At 45.0% G+C, this 17,720-nt stretch overlaps 1 pseudogene; it reads right to left on the minus strand.

Annotated features, from left to right (window-relative positions):
- Positions 1-2,602: 2,602 nt before the first annotated feature.
- On the minus strand, positions 2,603-2,720 carry LOC126282622 (5S ribosomal RNA; annotated as a pseudogene).
- Positions 2,721-17,720: the final 15,000 nt, after the last annotated feature.

Below are 17,720 nucleotides of genomic sequence, written 5' to 3' on the forward strand. Positions count from 1 at the left end.
GGGATCTTAGATATACTCAATAATGGATCACACTGGTGTTCCATACGAGGTCTCCTTTTACAGATGAGCTACGCTTTCCTAAATTTCTCCCAATAAACGTAAGACGTCCGTTCGGCCTCCTTACGACCGTCAAATGCTCGTTCCAGTTCATGTGGCTTTGCAACATCACGCCTAGATAACTAATCTACATGATTGTATCAAGCAGCTCACCACTAACACTGAATTCGAAAATTACAGAATGGTTTTTCTACTCAGTTGTATAACTTACATTTTGCTACATTTATAGCAAGCTTGATTCATCACTCCAAATAAAAATATTGTCGAAGTCATTCTCTATTCATCTACAGTCTCTCAGAGGCAATATTTTCTCATATACCAAGAGTTATCAGCCAACAGTGGCTCTCTCCGTCAGACTATTTATGTATGTAGTGAACAACAGCGATCCTGTCACATTACACGGGGCACTCATATAGATTATTGAGTTATTCAGTTTCGACTTCCTACAGATTGTCACAGGTGTTTGTTTGAGCCGACTCACGCCAGTTGTGATACACTCATATTGGAGTTCTGAGAGGTGCACATTTGGACGTTTCTGAACATTTAAAGTACGTTTTCAGTCTTTGAACCACTTTGAAATCTTACGAAACTCTGAATGAATAAGCTCGGCTTGTTTCAGGTACTTCTTCATCACATACAACTGCACGGCGAGCTCATTACCGGTAATACTGTCGGCCAAGTAATTACTACGCAATATGAACAACAGAAACGTAGTCCGCCATTTTCAATTAGCCGCCTTATTTGTACTACGCACCAATTGGATCAAGGTGGTTTGTGTTATAACGGCAATTTCTCCTTTTTCTCAATTTTCTTGTCAGTTTATTTTCTTCGCTGACATCTCCATAACTACACTCCTGGAAATGGAAAAAAGAACACATTGACACCGGTGTGTCAGACCCACCATACTTGCTCCGGACACTACGAGAGGGCTGTACAAGCAATGATCACACGCACGGCACAGCGGACACACCAGGAAGCGCGGTGTTGGCCGTCGAATGGCGCTAGCTGCGCAGCATTTGTGCACCGCCGCCGTCAGTGTCAGCCAGTTTGCCGTGGCATACGGAGCTCCATCGCAGTCTTTAACACTGGTAGCATGCCGCAACAGCGTGGACGTGAACCGTATGTGCAGTTGACGGACTTTGAGTGAGGGCGTATAGTGGGCATGCGGGAGGCCGGGTGGACGTACCGCCGAATTGCTCAACACGTGGGGCGTGAGGTCTCCACAGTACATCGATGTTGTCGCCAGTGGTCGGCGGAAGGTGCACGTGCCCGTCGACCTGGGACCGGACCGCAGCGACGCACGGATGCACGCCAAGACCGTAGGATCCTACGCAGTGCCGTAGGGGACCGCACCGCCACTTCCCAGCAAATTAGGGACACTGTTGCTCCTGGGGTATCGGCGAGAACCATTCGCAACCGTCTCCATGAAGCTGGGCTACGGTCCCGCACACCGTTAGGCCGTCTTCCGCTCACGCCCCAACATCGTGCAGCCCGCCTCCAGTGGTGTCGCGACAGGCGTGAATGGAGGGACGAATGGAGACGTGTCATTTTCAGCGATGAGAGTCGCTTCTGCCTTGGTGCCAATGATGGTCGTATGCATGTTTGGAGCCGTGCAGGTGAGCGCCACAATCAGGACTGCATACGACCGAGGCACACAGGGCCAACACCCGGCATCACGGTGTGGGGAGCGATCACCTACACTGGCCGTACACCTCTGGTGATCGTCGAGGGGACACTGAATAGTGCACGGTACACCCAAACCGTCATCGAACCCATCGTTCTACCATTCCTAGACCGGCAAGGGAACTTGCTGTTCCAACAGGACAATGCACGTCCGCATTTATCCCGTGCCACCCAACGTGCTCTAGAAGGTGTAAGTCATCTACCCTGGCCAGCAAGATCTCGGGATCTGTCCCCCATTGAGCATGTTTGGGACTGGATGAAGCGTCGTCTCACGCGGTCTGCACGTCCAGCACGAACGCTGGTCCAACTGAGGCGCCAGGTGGAAATGGCATGGCAAGCCGTTCCACAGGACTACATCCACCATCTCTACGATCTCCATGGGAGAATAGCAGCCTGCATTGCTGCGAAAGGTGGATATACACTGTACTAGTGCCGACATTGTGCGTGCTCTGTTGCCTGTCTCTATGTGCCTGTGGTTCTGTCAGTGTGATCATGTGATGTATCTGACCCCAGGAATGTGTCAATAAAGTTTCCCCTTCCTGGGACAATGAATTCACGGTGTTTTTATTTCAATTTCCAGGAGTGTATTATGCCTTAATGTCGTTGCCGTCGTAACAGAACTCTTCCATTACGTATTTGCTCCTCCTCTGCTCTGTATTCAGCTAGCCGTCTTCAGGCTACAAGTGGCACATCGGGGCCAACCGACCGCCGTGTCATCCTCAGTGAGGATGCGGATAGGAGGGGCGTGTGGTCCGCACACCGCTCTCCCGGTCGTTATGGTGGTCTTCTGTGACCAGAGCCGCTACTATTCGCTCGAGTAGCTTCTCAATTGGTATCACGAAACTGAGTGCACTCCTAAAAACGGCAAAAGCACATGGCGTCCCGGATGGTCACCCATCCGAGTGCCAGCCACACCCAACAGCGCTTAACTTCGGTGACCTGACCGGAACCGGTGTATCCACTGCGGCGAGGCCGTTGCCTGCTCTATATTCAAGAGCACATATAATGAATTAATGTTTATTTACAAATGAAGATCTATTCCCAAACCTGGGAACGTATTCTCACGTAAAATTATTTAATCAGCTACAGCCTTGCAAGAAATTATTCTGCTTAAGTACGCTGAATGTTTCATAGCACGCTTAGTTGTATGCTTCATTCCTTTTCACAATACTTCGGTACATTGTTCTTCATAAAATGCGAGTTCTCTTTAACTGACCCATTCTCCTCTTACGATACCTCTTGTAACAGTAAAAAAGCCTGAAGAAGGAGAGTGTGGTTACACAGCCACCAAGAAAATAAAAATAAATTTAATGATCTGGCGCAAGTTTATCTGTGGTGCCACCAAGCTTTTTCGCGTTGGGATGTTGAGATTTCTTACAGCCAAAAGTTGTATCTGGAAAATAGTTCGTTTGCTGGTGGTAAGGCTCTATGGAACCAAACTGCAGACGTCATCAGTCCCTAGGCTTACACACTAATTAAACTAACTTACACTAAGGAGAACACACACACACATGCCCGAGGGAGGACTCGGACCTCCGACAGGGGACCCGCGCGAACCGTGACAAGGCGCCCTAGATCGCGCGGCGACCCAGCGCGGAATGGAACATAGTAAACTTGGTGCTGCATGACCGTGTGACTGTTACCGTCATGCGGAAAGTCAGCTTTGCACAAAAATAGCAGTGATAACGGACTGAGTTAAAAAACATAGGCTGCAGGTTCAAGTGATGTACGTTGAAATTTGGAAACGATGGCCCGACTACGGCCTGTGATCGTTATGTCACTAAATCGAGCAGTTCCAAAGAATTTATCTGGCTGGAAACTTCATAAAAAATTTCATCGTTTAGAGGATCATAGCCAGAGACCATTTATTCATTCATACATTGTTACAGAGACTGTCTAATACTCGCTGTACCACGCAGCCACAGTTACGGTATGTGTTGAAAACAGATTCTATGTGCCTCAACGCATACGTACACGCTCCGTAGCATGTTGTGTCTTACACGTTCACATCGGCTAGGTTGCATCCGAAAAGTGTCGAAACAATTCGTTGTTCTCCACTGGGCTCTGCGTACACGATACTTTTGAAATGCTCCGTAAACAGAAGAAACACGACTAGAGATACAGTGAAAGAGCAGGCCATGCAACTGGACCTCCTCGTCCGACTCATCGACCAGGGAAGACACGATTGAGATGTGTCACGACGTTAACGGCGAACTGGACTGGAGCACCATCACGTAGCAGCCACATAACCCTTCGAATCATCAGTGGCACTTATTTCACCAGGTGAGGCAAAGTCGCCCTCGAGAAACACCGATAATTCCATCCTGTTAGACGACATCGAAGGAAAACTGATCCCAAAATACGGTCACCAATTACCCCGGAAAACACATTCCGGCTGCATCGATGATAATGATTCGCTGTCACCATTCCATGGAGGTTCCGCACACGGTTCCACAGGTAACTGTTATGAAAGTTGAAGATACCACTACGCATAAACGTGGCCTCATCTGTGAATGAGATGGATGAAACAAATACCCGAAATCGTGGTAGCCTGTTGATGAAACCAATGACAAAATTACTCGCCATGTGGAAAGTCTGTCGCTAGTGAGCTCTGCACACGCTGTAAGTAGTCAGGGTAGTAACAATTGTCATGGAGGATGTTCCACACTGTCGTCTGGCTTACCCTGTACTGGCGCCTTCACAGTGTTAATCACATTTTCCTCCAAGTCAGGTGTACCAACGAATCCTTCATGATTTCCTGCTTCCTGGATCGACCCTATCTCACAAGGGGAACACCTTAGACACAGACACAGATTCGGCTCAAATTTGGCAGGTCGCTTGTCAACAACCTAAAACGAAAGACTCTAAGATATTTTGGCTCAACGCCCTCCCGTTTTTAAGAACATCACCCCTAAAGGCTATGACGAGCAATCGACTCAAAACTGGCGATCGATAGATATTCAGTCTCATTTGGTGTTTAATGATTTGTTTCCGTTATGGTGTTTGCTTGGAATCATTTTTGCTTATTTTCTTCACTAGGCACATTGGCTTATTATTTTTGTTGTAAATGTCCAATAATCTTTCTGACCTGAGTTTTGTTTGGTATTCCATTGAAATACTTGAAATACTTGACCCATGAAGAGAGTGATCAGTTCAATTCAGGTGAAGGAACAACGCAGTGTCGTATTCAGTTTTGCTCTTCCAAAACAAACTTTCAAATAAATATTGAAATTAGTGGCACGGGATTAGATGATAAAATTTAAATGGTTGGTATTAAGTAATGTTTTAGGTTATAGTGCTGGTTGTCTGCTCGTAATTCAGATATTTTTATGTAAAATGTTTCGTGCTGTGCAAAATACTTAAATTTTTCTCTATTGGTGGCTTGAGTTAAAGCTTTCTTCGGTGTGTTCTTGCATGGCAAACCCGTTCCATGCATAGTCTTTTCCCCAGACATGTGATGGTATAATGTAGGGTCCCTACGTGAACCTCCCCATGATATTTTATTTAAAGTCGCCTCATCTCGCTATTTCTGGCACCTTAGTTTACGATGAAATTAGTAAATTTCTTCCGGTATAAAAAACTGAGCAACTGAATGCTTTACGTTAGACTTGTCTGTTAATTGTCTAATCGATCTGAATTTGACAAAAGTACATAAAGCTTTTCTACTTCTCTGAATCCCACACTCATGTTTACTACGCCTCAGTGCCATATTCCACGTTATCTGTCCTTTCGTTTCCCTCCTGTAGTAATACAATGAAAGAACGTGAGTGTGTGCCGTTACGAATTCTACTTTCTTGACCGTGAGAGTTAGAGTAGTCTGCTATTGTGCCAGTGTGGTTCAAATGGTTCAAATGGCTCTGAGCACTATGCGACTTAACTTCTGAGGTCATCAGTCGCCTAGAACTTAGAACTAATTAAACCTAAATAACCTAAGGACATCACACACATCCATGCCCAGGGCAGGATTCGAACCTGCGACCGTAGCGGTCGCTCGGCTCCAGACTGTAGCGCCACATATCTACATCTACATCTACATCCATACTCCGCAAGCCACCTGACGGTGTGAGGCGGAGGGTACCTTGAGTACCTCTATCGGTTTCCCTTCTATTACAGTCTCGTATTGTTCGTGGAAAGAAAGATTGTCGGTATGCCTCTGTGTGGGCTCTAATCTCTCTGATTTTATCCTCATCGTCTCTTCGCGAGAAATACGTAGGAGGGAGCAATATACTGCTTGACTCTTCGGTGAAGGTATGTTCTCTCCTGCAGAGTCTTCTACTGGAGTTTATCTATCATCTCCTTAACGCTTTCGCGATTACTAATGTACCTGTAACGAAGCGAACTGCTCTCCGTTGGATCTTCTCTATCTCTTCTGTCAACACTATGTGGTACGGATCCCACACTGCTGAGCAGTTGTCAAGCAGTGGGCGATCAAGCGTCCTGTAACCTATTGCCTTTGTTTTCGGAATGCATTTCCTTAGGTTTCTTCCAATGAATCTGTCTGGCATCTGCTTTACCAACGATCAACTTTATATGATCAGTCCATTTTACGTCACTCCTAATGCGTATTCCCAGATAATTTATGGAATTAACTGCTTACAGTTGCTGAACTGCTATTTTGTAGCTAAATGATAAGGGATCTATCTTTCTATGTATTCGCAGCACATTACACTTGTCTACATTGAAATTCAATTGCCATTCCCTGCGCAATGCGTAAATTCGCTGCAGATCCTCCTGCATTTAAGTACAATTTTCCATTGTTACAACCTCTCGATATACCACAGCATCATCTGCAAAAAGCCTCAGTGAGCTTCCGATGTCATTCACAATGTCATTTATGTATATTGTGAATTACCAACTGTCGTATGACACTCCCCTGCGGCACAACTGAAATCACTCTTACTTCGGAAGACTTTCTCCATTGAGAATGACATGCTGCGTTATGTTATCTAGGAACTCTTCAATCCAATCACGCAATTGGTCTGATAGTCCATATGCTCTTACTGGTATCCCATCAGGTCCAGGACTGTGGGGAACAGTATCGAACGCCTTGCGGAAGAAACACGGCATCTACCTGTGAACCCGTGTCTATGGCCCTCTGAGTCTCGTGGACGAATAGAGCGAGCTGGGTTTTAGACGACTGTCTTTTTCGAAACCCATGCTGATTCCTACAATTTCTAGTCTCCAGAAAAGTCATTATACTCGAACATAATACATGTTCCAAAATTCTACAACTAATCGACGTTAGAGACATATAGGTCTATAGTTCTGCACATCTGTTAGACGTTCCTTCTTGAAAACGGAGATAACCTGTGCCCTTTTCCAATCCTTTGGAACGCTACGCTCTTCTAGAGACCTACGGTACACCGCTGCAAGAAGGGGGGCAAGTTCCTTCGCGTACTCTGTGTAAAATCGAACTGGTATCCCATCAGGTCCAGCGGCCTTTCCTCTTCTGAGCGATTTTAATTGTTTCTTAATTAGCTTGATCCTGTGCCCATGTGCATTGGTGTTATGCATTCATTCCATTGGCATCTGTGGCCATACTATAGATAAATGCCCCCTCTAATAGGTAGCAAGTCAGTTCGAGTCGTGGACATCGTTATTTAAAGATGTGTCTTCATTTTTTGCACTTGTCACTGACTTCATTTAATGCATACTTTTAGTGTTGATAAATGACCTTCAATGTCCACTTATTTTCCATGTAAAGCATATTTTCTTGAACAGAGCTAATTTCTAACAAATCTCGTACTGCTTTCTTCGGAGAGTTCCTTTCTTTTTCTTTTACCAAATGTTTAAGTAAGTTGACAGTCTGCAGCAGGAGGCGATGCTATGCCCCCATTGCCTGTTTAACTGTGGCAGACTCTACAATTGTTCTGCGTGTTCTGCAGCACCACTAGTATCTTTTAACATTATTTGATGTTAAGCAGTTGAAGATAAGCCCTGTCACAGGGAGACCATTGGAGTCTGCAGCGGCACAGTCATCACTCTCTGTGTGTCGTCTATTATCAAATATTCAACCATTAGCCCTTTATCTGTACTCAGGAAAAAATTTCTGTTTGCATGCTATATAAATGCTCATTTGCTTGTAAATTATACAAACTGCACCCTCGAGTGCATGGTACGAACGAGTTTCTGTGTTAGGCAATCATTCTTGTAATTTATGTTTCCTGATAACCCTTTTTAGACTGTGTTCTCTTGCGCTCTACATTGAGAATGTTAACTATTCGTCACACTATCTCGTCGGATGGCTGGCTATGAGCACTATGGGACTTAACATCTTAGGTCATCAGTCCCCTATAACTTAGAACTACTTAAATCTAAGTAACCTAAGGACATCACACAACACCCAGCCATCACGAGGCAGAGAAAATCCCTGACCCCGCTGGGAATCGAACCCGGGCGTGGGAAGTGAGAACGCTACCGCACGACCACGAGATGCGGGCTCTCGTCAGATGCTTAATCAGTTTGGCCCGCCATGAAACCGGCTTCAAGCACATTACAAATAGTGCTGCCTGATGTTGAAATATTGAACATTTGTACTCCGTCTTCAGGCCACAAGTCGGGTGTGAGAGGGGCGTGTGGTCAACACACCACTCTCCTGGTTTTCTTTGACCGGCGCCGCTACTATTCGGTCGAGTCGCTCCTCAATTGGCATGACGAAGCTGAGCGCACCCCGCAAAATGGCAAGAACGCATGGCGGCGCGGATGGTCACCCATCCAAGTGCCGACCACGCCCGGCAGCGCTTAACTTTGGCGATCTGACGAGAAGCTGTGTATCCACTGCCTCAAGGCCGTTGCCCAGACAATAGTTGAGTTTTCAAGGTTTAGCAAGGAATAGTTACACCACTGATTAGGAGAAGGTTATTTTTCACTCAGCTGTGCACTGAAACCAAACGTTGCTCATGCACTAGAGAACATTAAAAGCAACGAACCCAGAGGCAAGGAACGTACAAACGTAAAACTTTGCAAATACGTATAGAGTGATTCATTATGAAAATGATCAAAGTTTGATGCCCATGCGCGTGACCGCAGACCATTAAGTGGCGCTGCAATCGGGAACGGGGCCATACTTAAACGGCGTGTAGTGGACGAGTCATACACGTGACGATCACATTCCGACTGGAGGAGGACGTTTGTAGGAGCAGAATGTCAGGTATACGTGGTAGGCGGCATTTCTCACAGTTGGGTCAATTGGAGACGGGGCCGAATCACCGGCATGAAAACTGCAGGTCGGTTGACACGCCGTGTAGGTCGCCATGTCGATCGATCGAAGTGTTACTTCTGACGAGGTTGGGAGCAGTAATCACGAAACGGCGTCCGCGTGCGACGTAGCGGGTCTGGAGTGACCAGGAAGTCGATGGCGCGAGTGGATCGAAGAATCGCGACCAGGGACCTCCCAGTGACTCGTTACACTATGCAAGCAGGTGTGTGGGTGCCAGTTGTTTCGCAAACTATTTGCAGTTGCCTTGCACATGCAGATTTGTGATACCGTGTACCGGCGTCTCGAGTGGTTCCAAGTCAGAACGACATGTACTGTCACAGATTGACAGATCGTGGTGTGTAGTAATGAATCCCCAGTTCCACCAAGCTGTCGTGCGCCACACCGCCCACGCAGCCAGTGAAACGGTCTGCGAGCCCATACCCTACGATGCCGGTTGCAGGCTTTCCAAATAAATATGCACCCTCCGACTCAGAGTTGCAATATTAAAAGTTTTGGCTGGTTTCGTTGTCTAGGGGCTGGGATACGTATTTGCCGCATTACAGGCCAAAACTGCTGAGTCTGCAGTATACGATAAGAATACACACATGAATCGATTGGTCGAAGGTTTCTATCACTCAACAATTGCGAATTATGAATGTAACATATAAGTTTATAAATGAAGGCTTGTAATTCAATAAGATCTGTGGGTTCTATCTTAACGACTTTAAATGATGAGTACGATAGTAGAATTACTTTTGAGAATGCGATATATTTCTGCAAAACACTTATTGGTGTCGATGGTCCAGCAGTTAAATAAAATAAAAGTAGAATAACAGGGAAACAATAGATTCCTACTGCACGTAGTTAGTTACGAACAACAACATAGCTCGCAAGACATTCACTTCTAAACGCACACTACGTCTTCGCTGCAGAAGCCATGGAGATCACACAAGAGCACAGGTCGTATCGCCCGCAAACTACTCCGCTGCCCGAGTGTTTCCGCCGGCTGTCGTGCCGTCCAGCAGCTCCCACATCCCGTGCCGTACTGTCCAGGACCGCCCCTTGCTCAGGACTACCTCGAGTCCTCGCAGGAAACGATGCTCCCATCCAGTCTCCCCATTCACGAGCCCTGTGACTGGCTAGAGCGCTAGCGCCATGTCTTCAAAACAACGCGCCCACACACATATTTAAGCACATACGAAATACTGGAGTTACATTTAAATAACTTGGAATTAAATAAATATTCCTACAGGTGGACCAGAAAAACGCTCTAACACACATTATTAAATTCATAAACAATTAAATAAACCTATATAAAAAGAAAAGAAGCAAAAGGTAGGTCAGGGGCCTAATGTCTCTGTACTTTCTGAAGGACAGTAAATAATTGACCAGTTTCTTCACGAATAGCATATATCGGATATTAACAAAGACATAGATGAATCAATATATTTATAAGCATGCTGCTACCGTTTTTTCGTGTAACTGTGGAATACTCATGGCCTGACGCGATCGATAGTAATCGGCGACTTTGACCTCTAATAACTCAGGTACTATTTAAGTTACATGCCTGTAATTCATACCAATTTAGGTTTACACTAATAGATTTCTAACGACACGGCGATTGACAAAATCGGATGAAGCATTTATATTTTGTAAATTCGTTGGTGGGTGTTACTTTTATAATTTACTATCAGATACCAAACATTAAACTAATACAGATATTGAAAATCTGATTACACCATCAGAATCGTCGTGCAAATAATAGTAATGTACATGTTCCTTTTTGAGGTATCATGATTCATCTGGCTACTATTAATTTCTATACGAACTGTGAAATGTCTGCCATTAAGGTTTCACAAAGTCCGCCATCTTTGGCACTGCACTCCGGGCATAGACGTCTCCTTAATCGACACAAAGCACCGTCCTCGTCACAGCGGAATTGGCAGCCACGCGGCTGGAGCATGCGCGGCTAGGGCTCCGCTTCTCGTCCGGCTAACGTTTGGCACCTCGTGGTCGCCCAGCCGAGCGGTCCGCGCCCGCCGGCCACTGCTCCCTCCGAATTTAGAATATTTCCAGGGCTCCGCAACTGGCCCGTTAACTCACACGGTTCCCCCTAATTGTATGTGGTAGGTGGAACCTTAACGTGTCAGCTTTGCGCTGATGACATTCTTCGACCCCACCTTGAACCTTTCCTCAGTGTCTCTTAGCGGCACTTTTCCGGCAAGATAATACTCGTCTGCCTACAGCTACAGTTGCTCAAGACTTCCTAAGTCACCTTCTGACTCCTTCTTGGCCGGCCAGCTACCGGGACGTATCCCCTATAGAGCATTTGTGGAAGCAGATGAAACGCCAGATATCGCCATGTCATTCAGTTCATGATTTGGAGGGGGATGTTCCAGATTTGTGGGGCCCTCTGCCTCAGGACAACATCAAACGTCTAATTAACTCGATGCCGGACTGTATTGCGCCATGTATTGCAGCAAAAGGTAGTCCATCACGTTATTGATGTTCTACTATATTTGTCTACTTGTATTCACTGTATTTGTTTACTTGTCTTGATTTTGGGATAAAAGCACACTCGTCTTTTTGTAAAGCTGTAGATGGTGCGCGTGCTTATATGACCCTCCACCACAGACGTAAGCCAAGGAACTGGAGTGGTGTGTATGCGCCAGGCAGTTATTTGCAATCAGTGTAGCAAGGTGGGTCGCCGTGAGAGTTAACAGACTGGCAACAAACTGCTGTTGTATTTGGTCCTGCCCTGACCGTACCATAAACGAAGTTACCCGATCTGTTGGTGTATCAACGTCGACTGTCCCAATTGTCTAACGGAATGGTGTTACACTCGCAGCCGTATAACATTGGTGTTAAAACGAGCCAGCCGCGTGTTGTAGCCGTGCGGTCCAGGGCGCCTTGCCACGGTTCGCGCGGCTCCCCCCGTCGGAGATTCGAGCCCTCCCTCGGGCATGGGTCTGGGTAATGTCCTTAGCGTAAGTTAGATTAAGTAGTGCATAAGCCTAGGGACCGATGACCTCAGCAGTTTGCTCCCATAGGAACTTACCACAAATTTCCAAAAAACGAGGCGGGGATTGGAGACCAACGTGACTTCTTGTGAATGAGAACAGGACTCGAACTCGACCAGAATTGCGAAGGAACCGTATGCAAGGGACATCCGTAATCGAGTATCTACCAAATGTCCAAACGACGGAGAAACTGGACGTTAGCTGACTGTAGACGCGTGGTGTGGTCTTTCCAGGAGATCGAAAGCGGTAAGTAGACTGACCCACTGCAGCAGTAAGCCAGAGAGGGTGCAGGATGTAGTTCACCCAGGAGATGGCGCTGTGATGTTTTGGAGATGTTTTATGTACCTGGAGTTGGGAACGCTCATTAATGTCACAGTGAACCTGAACGAGGATGTTTATTTTAACAGTCACGAAGTGTTTCTCTTTTTGTACACCTTCCACGATGACAATATCCCTGTTCAACGGATTGCAAACGAACATCCGGTTTGACGTACACTCGAACATCCAATCGCACAGCGACTGGCCTCCTAAAAAACAAAATTCTTGGGATCATTTGGAACAGCGGATGAAATATAGCACTCAGTATTTCCGTCGTTTGATGGCGCTACGGAATTTGATCAGCAAAGGAAAGCTTCAGCTGAACGTGGCATGCCTGAAGAAAGTTTCGGATTCTCTTCTTCGTTGACGCCATTATCGAGATTTGAGTCGTAGTCACATGTTATTGGCCTCATGTCTCCAGCATAATGATGAGAGGGTCATTAGAAACACACACCAAAATACGCCTATAAATTGTTATCACAACTTGTGACTCTCTACGATAAGTCATTTACATAACGACCGTGGATAATTTTGTTGTAGCTCGATGACTTAAAGCGATAGCATCCTTATCTCGGACAACTGGTAAAGAATAGATTTCTGTTGCTTAAGCATTGCTGAGAAGAGCATTTCTCGCGCTTAAATCTGATTTATCTGGATAGCTTATTAGAAGATGATACAGAAGGTCACATGGATTGTGATGAGATTTTACGAGCGGTACAATACTCAGCTGCTATTAATTGTTTTTAAATCGCTTGGTTGACAGCACATGCAGACAATTGCCACTCCACCGTCTTTCTATCTTTCGTTACATCAGATTATTAGCTATAAACTATTTTTATCTCTTGTTGTTATGTTAAGCAAGCTACAGTTTTTGGATACTATTGAAGTAAGGGTTTTTATGACAGTGGAGCTGAAAAGAAGTACACGGCGTTTTTCGCTAAAAGCGTTATTAACAAATTATCTCTATGGAAGCTAGCTGACATAAGTCTCTCGGATCCAAATGGAACAACATCTCAGAACTCAAAGAAAGGAGGAACACGCAGCAACATCAGTTCGCAGTAGTTTCGATCTCCTGATTGGTTTCTTTTGCTTCATTCGAGTGCAGAAGAACTAAAAACAAAGAATTGAGTGACAGCTACAGGAGGAACGAAATTATTTATAATGAAAGAATGATGTGAAGGTGATCAACATGAACGACGACGTTAGTGAACCATTTAATTAACTCGTCTGGCCGAGCCGAAGGAAAATCACAAGCTGATGGACACTGACAGACGTAAACAGGGCAGTAAAAGCCGCATGGATTTCATAAGGTATTTTTAACGCTATAGTCAAATCCACTTGTAACGAACTGTTTGTAACTAGTCTTTATTGTCAAGTCTACCCTAAGACAGAAATGATAACCGTGACGTGGCAGTGTTATCTCCAGCTGACAATGGTAATTTTCTTGTAAAAATTACGGATTTATATTTCCTTTCACACTCCCTTTCCTGTTGCCAAATCAATAAGAGGTGGCCCGCAATTGATTACTGCGACTGAAATCAAACTTTCGACTCAAAGACACATTCTGTTGCTACGTTCAGCACATTTCAATGTACTAACACATTTAAGTGCTTCGGATTAGCTTTTGTAATGAAGTTAACTGCAATAGTTCAAGAGAAAATGGCCAAATAATTGCCATTTATTAATCTTTCACTGCCTTAACTGGCGTTTCATCACACACGGGGTACTTCGTTTTCAACGTTATACGGAGAAAATCACCTTCAAGCATTAAATTTTCCCGAGACGTAAAATTAGAGTTTAATATCAATGGGTCAGTAGAGCCGGGCCATAAGTATTGATTGGATGTCGAGAACAGAGACATTGTGGCAGCGTTTTCGGAGAGACCATTCAGCTATTCGCCAAAAGTAACAATGACAATGATGATTAGTGTAGCACTTAACACTGCAGGCGCCAGTATTCGTACTACAGCATTCAAATGCCAGTAGAAAGATTTGTTTAAACGTTTAAATTGTTAGTATAAAAACTTCGAGAAAACTCCATTAAGTCAGTCCCAAAAGTGAATATACTCAGGTTCCTGCACATTCGAAGGCGTGCTAGAAAGTTACGCCTCCCAATTTTCGTATGTGAAAACTCTTGAAGCTTATTAAATGAAACAAACGTTATTAAACATTCGTCATCTTTATACCACATGTCTACATATTTATTTCTCAACGTAAGCACCTAACCACCCTGGTGACAAACACATTTCTCCCAGCGAGAGACCAGTTCGTTGCAACCGTCACTTCAATTATTTTTAATTTGTTGGTGAAGTCACAACATCTTTGCTTGCGCCGATTCACCTGTGTCAAACTGAAGTCCTCGAAGGAGTTCTTTAACTTCAGGAAACAGATGAAAATCGAATCGGGGCCAAGTCAGGACTGTAAGGAGGATAACCGCTGACAGTGAACCCAAGGCGTCGGATTGTTGCAGATGTCACAGCACTCCTGTATGGTCTGGCATTGCCATGTCGAAGAAGAGGGTGCTCCATGTGTCGACAAGTTCTTATAATTCGACACGCGATCGCAACATGCTGTTTCTCATGCACTGACATAGTTACGTTACACACCACCATATTGCAGACTGATGACCATAGATGTTAAGTCCCATAGTGCTCAGAGCCATTTGAACCACACTGCACGCTACAATTCGGAGCCCTATAGCATCAAATCGAATATGTAGACTGAGGAATAAAGTTGTAGAATGTTAACAAAGTTTGTTTTATTTATTTTGTTAGAGTTTTCACAAAAAAATCGTACATGCTGAAACGGTAACTGGTCATTTTCTTAAAATATACAGTGTCTACCAAAGAGAAACATCCTATTTGGCATGTCTATATTATCTCTAAAACTAATAAACATGTATAATAAATGTTGTTTTTTGATGATCGGGGAACTCAGAGTTTTTCTTTTCATACTTTTTCATAGGTGTTCGACAAGGCCTCCTCCCCCTCCCCCCCCCCCCTCCCTACCCACCTGTCGAGCATGGCATATGTCTGTGCGGTATTCTAATTGTCCACATACTGCAGCGAGCAGGTCTTGAGTTACAGTTTCCACAGTTGGTGTTATGCGATGTCGCAGTTCATTCATTGTTGTTGGTAACGATGACACATAGACAGTCTTTCTTAAGCCCCCACAATAAATACTCGCATACAGTTAGGTTGGGTTGGGGGTTGTTTGGGGGGAAGAGACCAAACAACGAGGTCATCGGTCTCATCGGATTAGGGAAGGACGGGGAAGAAAGTCGGCTATGCCCTTTCGAAGGAACCATCCCGGCATTTGCCTGGAGCGATTTAAGGAAATCACGGAAAACCTAAATCAGGATGGCCGGACCCGGGTTTGAACCGTCGTCCTCCCGAATGTGAGTCCAGTGTGCTAACCACTGCGCCACCTCGCTCGGTACAGTTAGTTCCGGTGACCTTGGAGGCCAGTAATGTAAGGCTGAATCATTTGGTCCACTGCGACCGATCCATCGTTCAGTAACCCTTTGATTTAAAAATTTCCGCACTTCCGGATGCCAGTGTGGCGGAAACCAAGTAAGACTCGAAAGTCTGCACATATCTCAAATAACATAATAATAATGATTTTTTTTAAATTTCTGATACACCCTGTATTTAAAACATAACGATTGACATAGGACATTTTGGTGTACTGATCACTTACAAAAAAAGTAATTGTATCAGAAACCCTGTAAACACACTAAAATTCTCTAGAAAATAATTTAGACAGGTCAGACAGAAAATAGAATCTAAAAACATGTACAGGAATCGTCTTATTCTCACCTAAACTAGAAGGCAGTTCAGCTAGCAATCCTACGTCTACCCTCATGTTATTATATATAACACATCCAGGTACGTAACAGGCTTGGAGATTTGAGGATGGGGGGAGCGGGCAGATGTTCAATGCTCACCACATCCGTGGCTTTCGACAAGCCACACGCTATACCCGGCAGCATATTTCGCGAACGCAGATTTCCTCGGCTGTGGAATGTCGAGAGACACGAGCGACACAGTCGTGGAATCTGGGCTTGCTTTGGGGACCTTCACCCGGCTCGACGGCGGTATGTTGGGAGACACAGGGATCGCGAGTATCTTGGTTTACCTGCTGCATGTTACCTCAATATAACCTACTTGCCCTTGAAATGACTGGCTTCTGAAGTGGTGCAGACGTTAATGGGAAACGTCTGGGGCTCTTGTCTATTGTATTAGGATTGCTCAGGGATGGAGTTTGGGGATTGTGTATAGGGAGATCCAAATTGCGTTAATATTTGTACATACACTAATTCACGGAATAATGTAGGTGGAAGGGTACAAATTGACATACGTCGATGATATAACATGAGGTTTTATAAACACCAAAAACCAGTGAAAAAACTGGCCAACAGATGGCCCAGGACAGCAACACGCCAGTGAATCTGCATAAGAATAGTGTTCAAAATAAGCTGTCGTGGGAGACGGAGTTAGATCATACCTAGCATGGCTGATAAACACACGCTGTAAGGTACGACATTTTTGCAATATGGCGCTCAACCCTAAATTTGCTACACTTGTGAAGCATCTCTTGAGCACGTCTTTCACTTGTGTAACAAATCTGGGGTGGAGCGCCATCCTACATAAAAGTCGTACCTTCGAGTCTCCGTAACCTATCATTTGGTGTGGATCGCGTGTTGTGCCGCCATTTCCGTCATGCTTAGCCTCCCAGTCCCCAGACCTCAAAAAATGGTTCAAATGGCTATTAGCACTATGGGACTTAACTGCTGAGGTCATCAGTCCCCCAGAACTTAGAAATACTTAAACGTAACTAATCTAAGGACGTCACACACATCCATGCCCGAGACAGATTCGAACTTGCGACCATAGCGGTCGCGCGGCTCCAGACAGTAACCACTAGAACCGCTCGGCCACTGCGGCCGGCCCCAAGACCTTAATCCATGTGATTATTGGTTGTAGGGTTACCTGAACTCGCAAGTCTACCACGATCGTCCGATCTCATTTGGGACACTAACAGACAACTTCCGTCGGTAATGTTTCACCATACCTACTGATACGCTTTACATTGTTGTTCACAAAACTGTCTCTCGAATGTAGGTACTGTTATGCTACACGTTGGTATTGCATCAGATGAAGCGGCATCTGTCGGCTATTTTGTGCACTTTTTTTGCTTTTAATAAAACCAATTTCAAGCATGTGTGTCAAGTTTTATATATCTACCTACACTACCCCGCGAAGTATTGAATTTTCAAATCTGAACGAACATTCGGATCGCCTTTATATCAACTGCTGTTCGTGTAAAATCCATGCATCCTTCAACATTAAATAAAAGCGCTCTCAGCAGTTGGTGTGGATTACTGCGTCTAGTACCAACCTCAAACCTACTAAGAAAAGTCATTAGTTCAGTGTTTCTGAAAAG

Source organism: Schistocerca gregaria, chromosome 7, assembly GCF_023897955.1.
Source record: "Schistocerca gregaria isolate iqSchGreg1 chromosome 7, iqSchGreg1.2, whole genome shotgun sequence".
NCBI lineage: Eukaryota > Metazoa > Arthropoda > Insecta > Orthoptera > Acrididae > Schistocerca > Schistocerca gregaria.